Raw genomic sequence first — 10,268 nt, 5'->3', positions numbered from 1 at the left:
CATCACTGCCCTGGGGCTAGGGGCTCTTCTTAAGTGAATGCCCTGCTCTACAACATGAGGGCTGGGCAGGGATGGTAGCCCTGGTCCCTTGGTTTGCCCCTCCTGGCACTGAACCTAGGGTAAATGTTTATCAGGGCCCAGAATTCTTGGCATACTACATCCAAGTTAAAGCTTCTATCCTAAAAATCGGGGCAAGTTGGAGGAAAGACTCTCCAACCCAATTGACTGCACCTTTCTAAAATACATCTTCCGTATCATGAAGCTATATATAAGGAGACATGACAGTGGTCTTCCCTTTCAAAATGGAGCTGGATCTCCAGCCTGGGAACTGAGGGAGAAGTTAGACCCATTTTCTTGGCCATAACCACTTGGAATACGGCTCCCATTACACTCAACTAGAAAGGGATATTGGGAGAGAGCCATGGCTCACAAGTCACAGACTCTCATTGTTCTTGCTGGGATATATAGTAGACTTTCTTAAATAAGTGTTTCCCCATTTGCTCGATGTCCTTTGGACAATTTCCAGATACTTTAAATTTTGCTTTCATAACTGTCACCAGTTAAATGAATATTTCACTGGCAAGAGGGTTCATTGAGTTACTCTCACTGCCATTCCAGAAGCCCCTCGTCTCATATATATATTTTTGAAGGAGGAATTTGATTTCAAAAACTCACACAAACATAACTTTGTATAATTCCAGCATTGGTTTAGTGAAACTACTATAAAACCCAAGTTGTTCCTTTTGTGATGGGAAACTATCATAAAATGTACATAGCAACTATACCAAAATATACTTAGGAATTTCTCTTTACATCCAAAAGCAATAGTCATATGGCATTAGCTGTTTACAGCTTTGAGAAATGCTATAATGTTTTTGATATCATAATCATGCCAATCATATTGTGGTTTTACTACACTTGATCTTAGCCAAAAGGCCAAGAAGCGATCATATTGTGGTTTTAAAATGGAACATCATCACCCCCCAGAAGTAGATCATTCTCCATTTTTCTTTGCCACTTAACAGCTGGGCATCCTCTTCCAAGTCAACCTCAGAAACCATGATATTGCCTTAAAAAAATGGCTTCTGCGGTGAAGAAGGGTCCCATGACCTGCCGGACATCTTGCCCTGGTCCAGCGATTGCCCGTGTGCTCTTGGAGACACCTGTGAGCTGCAGCTAGGCCCACTGTCCACCGAATGTCTTTCATGCAATTTTATCTCTGTTAGCCTGAACCTGTCTTCACCAATAAGCGGTTCCACCTGCAACAGTCCCAAATTGTGATCTGGAACATGCCCAGGGTGACATGCAGCTGGGCCAGGTCGCTAGGCTCTCTATCACCGTGCACATAATACAACACCATCGAAGCCTGTTGTCAGGTCCCCAGGGTCATCTAAGGGACCTCTCCCTTTGAGAGTTGATGATCACATCCAAGGTTTCTGCACATCTCTGTGTGCATACAGCTCTTTCTCTTCTGAAGGAAATAAATTCCCAGCAGGCCAAGGTGTGCCAGTGCCCCGGTTCTGAAAGCTGCACCTTGCAACTGCATACCCTTCTTAAGGTTCTTAAAGGTCTAGTGAATCGGGAACTATGCGGGGACTTCCAAAAACCCTGACATAGCTGGTAGTCTTGTGGGCATCTGCCTTGTTGAACAAGGGGACCAGCTGTTAGACGGAGGGTATGGGAGGAATGGCAGGATCTTGATTCTATCCCCTGGAAGTGCCAGCTCCTCTGGGCACGTCCATTTGGAAGAGGTGCAGTAGGAAACCATGTCTGAACATGGCTCCATTGCCATTTGGGGGCATTTGTTTTTAAGTCACTTCTTTTTCTACTCTTTGCCCTCATAGGTTTTCAAAAACATCTCAAGGAATTAGCTTTTAAAGCAAAACTAATGAAATATATACATATAGATGATCTTGATATCTAGTATATAATAGAAGAAATACATCTATAACAAAATAAATACTATGTGTGTATGTGTGTGTGTATCAGTTAGTTCATAGATGTATTTCTTTTGAAAAACAAAGACATGAATGAGTCTCGAATAACGATGGTGCTTGATGGTGTTATTTTTGGAGTAAGACATAGGATGTTGTCGGGACCAGAGTTTGTACGTAAAGTTAGTACTAAAGTTTCAGTCTAGAGTTGGGGGTTGGGTGGGGGGGGTCTTAGGTAAGGAAGTCATTAGATTGCTGATTTGCAAACAGGTTGCCACATCCAAGCGAACTACTGGGTTAGGGGCCACACCTCCTTGAAAGCTGTACTGTTTCCTTACTACCTTCCTCAAAATGCCCCTCTTGGGAATTCCTCTGACCAGGCATTTGGTTCAGCCTGGTGGTTCATGTGCCTCTTTTGTTGCTATAAAAAAAAACCTCTTCTCCTCTGACTTCTGGGTGGTCACCATCTCTCATGTTCATAGAAGGGCCCAACCTGTGTCTCTCTGTAGTTTCTACTTTACTCACGGTAACAAGGACATTTACTCTGTGATTTTATTTATTGTATACCATTTGATTCTTAAATACGGTGAGAGACTCGTGATTATTTTCCTCTCTAACAGAAGTAGAAATTATAGCTTAGATAAGCCAGGGTCTTAGAGCAGGGTCTTAGTTGACATTTTATAAATAAATATGTATATATATATATATATACACACACACATATATATATATATATATATATATATATATATATACACACACACTCAGATATGTAATGTATAGTCAGGAAGGAAGGAAGGAAAGAGGGAGAGAGGAAAGAAGGAAGGGAGGGAAAGAAGGAAGGGAAGAAGGAAGGAAGGAAGGAAGAAAGGAAGGAAGGAAGGGAGGGAGGGAGGGAGGAAGGAGGGAGAGAGGAAGGAAGGGAAGGAAAGAAGGAAGGGAGGAAGGAAAGAAGGAAGGCAGGCAGGAAGGGAGGAAGGAAGGAAGGGAGGGAGGGAGGAAGGAATTATAAATCACACCAGGTCTTCTGAGACCAGTATCTACCATTGTTCAGTTGTACCTGCAGCCTAATGACCCCCTACATCACCTTGCTAGCTACTCCTCAGTAGGAACCGAAGCAGATTGGTCCCCATTATCTGGAACACCACCACCTATAATGCACACATTTGTAAATGCACATAGGAAACGCAGAGAGTTAAATATAATATGTTAGAAACATTAAACCAGTGTATGAATGAAGAGTGGGAAAGTAAGATTTAACTTTAAAAGGAAATTTTAAATCTGGCTATATTATTATCTACTTTAGGGCTCTTTAAAAACACGTTGGCAGGAGCCCTGAGAAGTATATCCACATTACCGTAAATTCCACTTAGATCGTGATGGGGATTAGTGTGAATCAAAAACCAAGCCCTCATCCCGTGTGGAGTAGCAAACACTCACTGCAGCCTCATTTCCACTAATCCGGGGCTGCTGAGTGATCTTTGATCACACCAAGTATTACAGATGGAAAAGTACTCTTTTCAAATCCCCAACGTGTTTCCAACTGTCAATAAAATCCTTTTTAAGTGTCAAAAGCAATTGCTCTGGTTTACACTTACACTGCTAACCATCGCGGCACATTTCAGGGCTTCTAAAGCAAAACAACCACCAAATGGCATAACTGCGGGCCAGGATTCTGACAGCCACATTCAACCTCGGCTTTAAAGGCATTAGGAATTCATTTCTAAAAATTGCCATTTATGTTAACTGCACTTTAAAGATTAGGTATTTCACTCAGAAAATCTCTTATCTGGGAGGCAAAACAACCCCCACGCCAACCCTCGAATTAAACAAACAAATTGCACAGGTTACACGTCTAGCCAGATGTTTGAATCCGCACAGAAAACGAAAACGCTCCCAGTTCCGGGAACATGTGACAAAAATTCTAATATTTAGAAGCACGTGAACAAAGGACGTCTTCCATTTCAGAGACGATCTCAATGAAAACGGGAGTCTTCTCCATAAATTATACAAGACGATGGTTTGCAGTAATTGATGTAATAACGGAGCGGGGAGAAAGGGACACAATTCCCTAAACTAGATGAAGTAAGCGATTACCCTCGCTCTCAGAAAGCTCCGTCGGTGGGAAAGCTGTCAGGGCCCCAACAGAGCCCACAAAACCCTGGTTGCATTTCAACATCAGAGGCCTGGGTCTTATTATCTTTCCAGGATGTGCATGTATAATAAGCCTCCCCGACAAACGAAGGGGGGGGGGGGTGTTTCTGGCAAAATGAAAAATGGTGATAAACTATGTCCAGATGATTAATTCAGGGAAACTCTCCATCACACCGCGACGACATATGCCCATCTCCTCTGTTGTCCCCTTGGAGATTTTCCTACTAAACGTATGTGCATATATTTCATGGCCACTGATATTTGAATTGCAGCCGGCTCCCATGCAGAACATGAAACACTTCAAACTGCATAACTGACTAAATTATCAAGTCTCCAGTGGCCTGAGGGGGCAATAGCCATAATAATGAGTGTGCTTAAGTGGTTTGTGTAGATCTCCCCGCCCCGTAACTTTAATGCCCCGACTTATCAGGTTGGTTTTTTTTTTTTTTTTTTTTTGCCCTCCTTTCCCTGCTACAGATTGTCTCACATAACATTACTGGCCATTTTGTGTTGGGGGAAATGCACTGATCTGTCCTTGTAAATGAATGTGGAGGAAGAGGAAAAGCGGTGACGGCCAACTTATAATCACGGTTTAATCGAATGAAATAGTCGCTTGGCCTGTTTTCATCTGTTATTATTCCATCTTGTTTTTTTTTTTTTTTTAATGTTTATTTATTTTGGAGAGAAAGACAGAGCGTGAGCAGGGGAAGGGCAGAGAGAGTGAGAGAGAGAGAGGCACGGAATCCGAAGCCGGATCCAGGCCCTGAGCTGTCAGCACAGAACCCGACGCGGGCCTCGAACCCACAAACCGCGAGATCATGACCTCAGGGGAAGTCGGACGCTCAACCGACTGAGCCACCCGGGCGCCCCATCCATCTTGTTTAACTGTAACGAATACACTGATGGGTGCACATTACGTGGGAAACTTAGCGGTTACCTTAAATGACATCATCCATCGGTACTTTTCAAGTTGGCACAACAACCTTCAGGGATTTCTCACCATTGGAGATATTTTGCATTCACTCATCTACTGCAGAAATCAAAACCTATCAAAAACCGAACACCTAGATTTGCTGGTTTGGTCATGAAAAGGGTGTTTGAAAAATCCACCGGTGCTCTAGTCTGCTTGTGCCAGTAAAGGGGCAACGTTCGGCGTGAGATTCCGAAACGGTCGTTCAGTGTTGTGAGGGCAACTGGTTTTATGCTGTGTATCATTTTAGGTCGCTGCCGTGTGCCCGGCACGGGTGAAATCCCTGTTGTACAGTTTTCGCAATTCTACCACCGCAACGACGGCAACAACAGGAGCACCACCGTGTGGCCAGGATCCGAACAAAGAGGACCCGCCTGTGAGGGAAACATAGGCAGCTAAGAGAGGTGGGCCGCAGGCTGGACAGAAGCGATCTGCTGCTGAGTCTGGGGGTTTCGTTCCATTGTTTTGCCTACTGTTCCTTTGGGAACCACACTGCCCCCCTCTGCGTCCCTGGGAGGGTTACGCCAGCCAACATCTCCGGGGCGGAGGAAGGCTGAGTCTTAGCCAATGGCGTCTTCCCTCACCTGGTCGCAGTGACCCTGCCAGATGGGACCAGATGGGGCACAGATGAGAGCGTTGGGTCCGTGGACTTTTGTTCAGGGAAAGGGGTGCCCTCTTCCGCGTGGGGTGGCCAGGAGGATGAAAGGTAAGCCTGCGGTCCTGGGATCTGCCTTGGCCTCCAAGTGTGAAGTTCCTGCTTGGGCATCAGCAACCCAAAGACAGACGGCCCTGGGGGAAGGGAGCGAGAATCACGGCTGCCTCCGGGTCATCTACATGCTGACACAAGTCACGGTCTGAGTCACTTTTCTGACTTGCAACCCAAATCACTCTGACTGCTGTCGCTCTTACCCTCGATTCCAGTCCCCACGGGAGCGAGTGTTTGGGGAGGAACCTTGGTGTCATAGCAAGATGATAAAGCTCCCACGGTCCCCAGAGAGGGGAAGGAAGAGGAAAATTAAGCTCTCCGGGTGCAAAGGGAGAGAGCAGTTCTGGCCCAGACCTAGAAGACCTAGGATGCTGCGTGGAGAGCTTCGATGAATCAGTCAGATGTGAGAAATGTTTCCAATGGTAGCATAGGATACCTAGGGGAAAAAAAAAAAACAATTTTTCCACCCAAGACAACCTAAATGTGTCTGATTTTCATCCAGTTATCCCCACATGGTTCATTTAAAAGGTCTCAGAGCAGAGTTTACATTTATGCACGGGGCATCAAAAAATCCTTGCATGCTGTGCTTGGAGGGGTGAGGCTGGGGCGTAGGAACAATTCCACGGAGACCGTGCTAGGGAAAGCCGGGCTCTTGCTGCGGCCAGGACGTGACGACAACACAATGGAGAGTCCTGTGAGCAAAGCTGTCCTCCCACCCGCATCGCTGTTGGCTTTAGAGTTAATACAGCAGCCTCCCTCAGGGGAGCCCCGCCCAGCTCTGCCCAAGTTCAGCTAACTTGAGAAGAATTCTCCCAATGAACGGGGACAGTAGGTGCGGTGACAAGACCGCCTGGCTTTGCTCTCACGACGTTCAGAATCCGGATAGAAATCGGCCAAAGGGAAAGAGGCAGGGAAAGAAAACAGGCGGACCGTGGGAGGGACGGAGGAGCTCTGAGCTTCTCCAGCCACCCGCCCATCCAAGAAATCACTTGGCGTCCCCACGTCTCAGGAGGGCCATTTAGGCAAGCACTCAGCTAGTGGGTCCTTCTGACTTCGACTCCAACGGCTGTGCCCCCGGGCCTCCTCCGCCCTTCCTTCCCGCTGATGCTGGAGTTCTCCAGGAGGTCTCAACTCAGTAAATAACGGGCTCAGGAAAGTATCTGTTGCTCACCAACCGCAAGTCCCAACTACGGCCCTGCCTCTTCCACCACCTGCGCCTGAACGAATGGGCGTTCGTTTTGTCTGCCCTTTCCTGGGTACACGTCCAAGTGAGTTCTGCGTAGGAGCTCATAACCAGGTTTGTAGAAACGGCTGGGGGATAATTTGCTTCTTTTCTTTTTCATACCAGTGTTTTCCTTTGACTCGGTAATATATGAACAATTTTCAAGAATCAAATGACTCTATGGGGCGCCTGGGTGGCTCAGTCATTTAAGCGTCCGACCTCCGCTGAGGTCATGATCTCTCAGTTCGTGGGTTCGAGCCCTGCATCGGGCTCTGTGCTGACAACTCAGAGCCTGGAACCTGCTTCACATTCTCTGTCTCCCTCTCTCTCTTCCCCTCCCCTGCTCGTGCTCTGTCTCTCACTCTCTCTCCCTCTCTCAAAAATAAATAAACATCAAAAAACTAAATGAAAAAAAATCAAATGGCTGTGAAGAGTGGGCAGTTAAGACCCAACCTCCCACCACCCACCACCTGGCACCCCCCAGGACTTCCCTCCACAGTGGTCACCCGTCTCCAGTACGAGAATGTTTCCAAGGTAGAGTCCCGGACATGGCCATGCTGGGTAAAAGAACATGTACATTTTAAATTTTGAGATGTACTGACACATCGCCTTCTATCAACTGCATCAGTTGATAGGTCAAATAAATACGAAAGGCTGCCTTCTTCTCCGTGGTCACCAAGAAAATGTACTTTCAAACTTAAATCTTTACCAATCTGATTGCAGGAGGAAAAATATTTTATTTTAACTTCAACTCCCATTTATCTTCAGTGATAATCCAACTATCGTTTCACCTATTAAAATTTTTGTTTCCTTTTTTAAAGCTTTCCATTGTGTTCATCTTTATTCTACTGACGTGTAGAAATTTCTTATATATGAGACCTTTGATATTAGTTATGAGTATTTTCCTTCATTTGTCATTTGACTTTGACTTTGTTTTAGGGTGTTTTTTAACAATACAAATTTTATTTAATATGGGAAAAATCAATTAGTTCTTTTTTTAAAATTTTTTAAACATTTATTTATTTTTGAGACAGAGAGAGACAGAGCATGAACGGCGGAGGGTCAGAGAGAGAGGGAGACACAGAATCCGAAACAGGCTCCAGGCTCTGAGCCGTCAGCACAGAGCCCGACGCGGGGCTCGAACTCACGGACCGCGAGATCATGACCTGAGCTGAAGCCGGCCGCTTAACTGACTGAGCCACCCAGGTGCCCCAAAAATCAATTAGTTCTTATCTTCTATGGCTTCTGAGTTTTGTTTCACAACTATAAATGGCTTTCTTATTTTGAGAGGATAAAAAATAATCTATTTTTTTCCAGCATTCTTATTGTTTCAGATTATTTTCAAAATAGGCATATATTTCTTTTTTAAATTTTTTTAAATGTTTCTATTTATTTCTGAGACGGAGAGAGACAGAGTATGAGCAGGGGAGGAGCAGAGAGAGACGGAGACACAGAATGCGAAGCAGCTCCAGGCTCGGAGCTTTCAGCCTGACGCGGGGCTCGAACTCACAGACTGTGAGATCATGACCTGAGCTGAAGTCAGACGGTTAACCAACTGAGCTACCCAGGCGCCCCAAAAATAAGCGTATATTTCTACTTTGTTTTGGCAAAGAATATGGGGTAGAGATTCTGCTTCACTGTTTAAGTGCTGTCCAAGCAGAACATTTACTGAGTAATCTGTATTATCTCCCATCAGCGTATAATGCCAGCCTTATCAATGATAACAAAACCCATTTTATAGATGAGTAAACTGAAGCATGGTGTTCAGAAGTATTTTGCTGAAGGTTCCATCAGAGTCAAATATGAACCCAGGCAGTTTGCCTGCAGAGTATACTTTCATCTGTATTTCTCTTTGTGTTGTCCTTACATTTATTTTATTTTTTCCACTTTATTAATTGCATAGGCTTTTAAACTTTTGCATTTATTGTCCACCAAGGACTGATAGAACTGAACTAAAATTCTCTCATGGCTGAAATCCTATCTTCCCCTTGGTGTATACAGATTTTACTTTGTGATAGCAATTGCATATTATATAAAACAAAGATTTCCAATACTTTAACTTTTTTAGACACTATATCATCAACTACGAATGATCACTCTGCCACATTGAATGTTTAGTGCTTTCAATGTGACTGTAACATTATTAGTGGAAAGCTTTCTTTTATTTTTTTAATGTTTATTCATATTTGAGAGACAGAGAGAGAGGCAGAGCGCGAACAGGGGAGGGGCAGAGAGAGGGAGACACAGAATCCGAAGCAGGCTCCCGGCCCTGAGCTGTCAGCACAGAGCCCGACGCGGGGCTCAAACTCACGAACCGCGAGATCACGACCTGAGCCAAAGTCCAATGCTTAACCGACTGAGCCACCCAGGTGCCCCAGAAACCTTTCTTTATGATAGTAACAATATCTTTTTAACTGCAACTCTTCTCACATAGTTTCACTTGTACTTGGAGATATATTTTTGTTCGATTTTGTTTCTAGTCTCAGTCTTTATCCTTTTCTGTTTCTGAAACAGTAACATAGACAAGGAAACTGGTACTAAGTCATTTTGCTTAAGGAATAATTTTTCACACTGTTTTTTATTTTGAAGCCCACTCTTTCAAGTCCCCCAGAATGAGGGGCGCCTACTGTTGTGATAGGCTGGATGTGGAAGCCCCACCCCCAAAAGTGATGCTCTTTGGGAAGTAATTAGACTTACATGGGGTAATGGGTACTAATCCCTGTACTTGGATTAGTGTCTTCCTAAGAAGAGGACAATAGATTTCTGTCTCTCCACGCAAGTACAAACAAGAAATCACAACATGAGGACACAGCAAGATGGCAGCTGTCTACAAGCCAGGAAGAGATCCCCTCCCAGGCACCAAATCAGTCAGCGCCTTCGTCTTCGATTTCCAGCCTCCAGTACTGTGAGAAAACAAAATTGTGGGTAAGACCTTTGGCTTATAGTATTTGGCTCTAGCAGACCCAGCTGAGACGCCTACAATATTTATCATTTTAAAATAGGATGCAAATCTTATTTTTGACAATTCTTCTGTATCAACTGAGGTCACTAGGAACAATTTGAAGTTTGAGATACACTTATTTTATGTGTTTATTTCATTAATTCTTTTAGAGGTTGGAAGGGTAAGAAAGAACCATATCCATATGAAACATAAGTGACATTTGGATGTCCTGCACCTTATCATTCAGGAACCAGGACCCAGAATCCTGGGCTTCTGACATATTTTTATGGCCTGAAACACTGTCAAAGAAAATTAAACTATTATACATAACAGCAAATTGA

At 44.5% G+C, this 10,268-nt stretch overlaps 1 pseudogene; it reads right to left on the bottom strand.

The window, feature by feature from the left end:
* Positions 1-797: 797 nt before the first annotated feature.
* On the bottom strand, positions 798-948 carry LOC122203125 (annotated as a pseudogene).
* Between the last annotated feature and the right edge of the window lie 9,320 nt (positions 949-10,268).

The sequence above is a fragment of the Panthera leo genome, chromosome A1 (assembly GCF_018350215.1).
Source record: "Panthera leo isolate Ple1 chromosome A1, P.leo_Ple1_pat1.1, whole genome shotgun sequence".
NCBI classification, from domain to species: Eukaryota; Metazoa; Chordata; class Mammalia; order Carnivora; family Felidae; genus Panthera; species Panthera leo.
The sequence above is the reverse complement of the archived record's forward strand: the minus strand, read 5'-3'. Positions and strand labels throughout refer to the sequence as shown.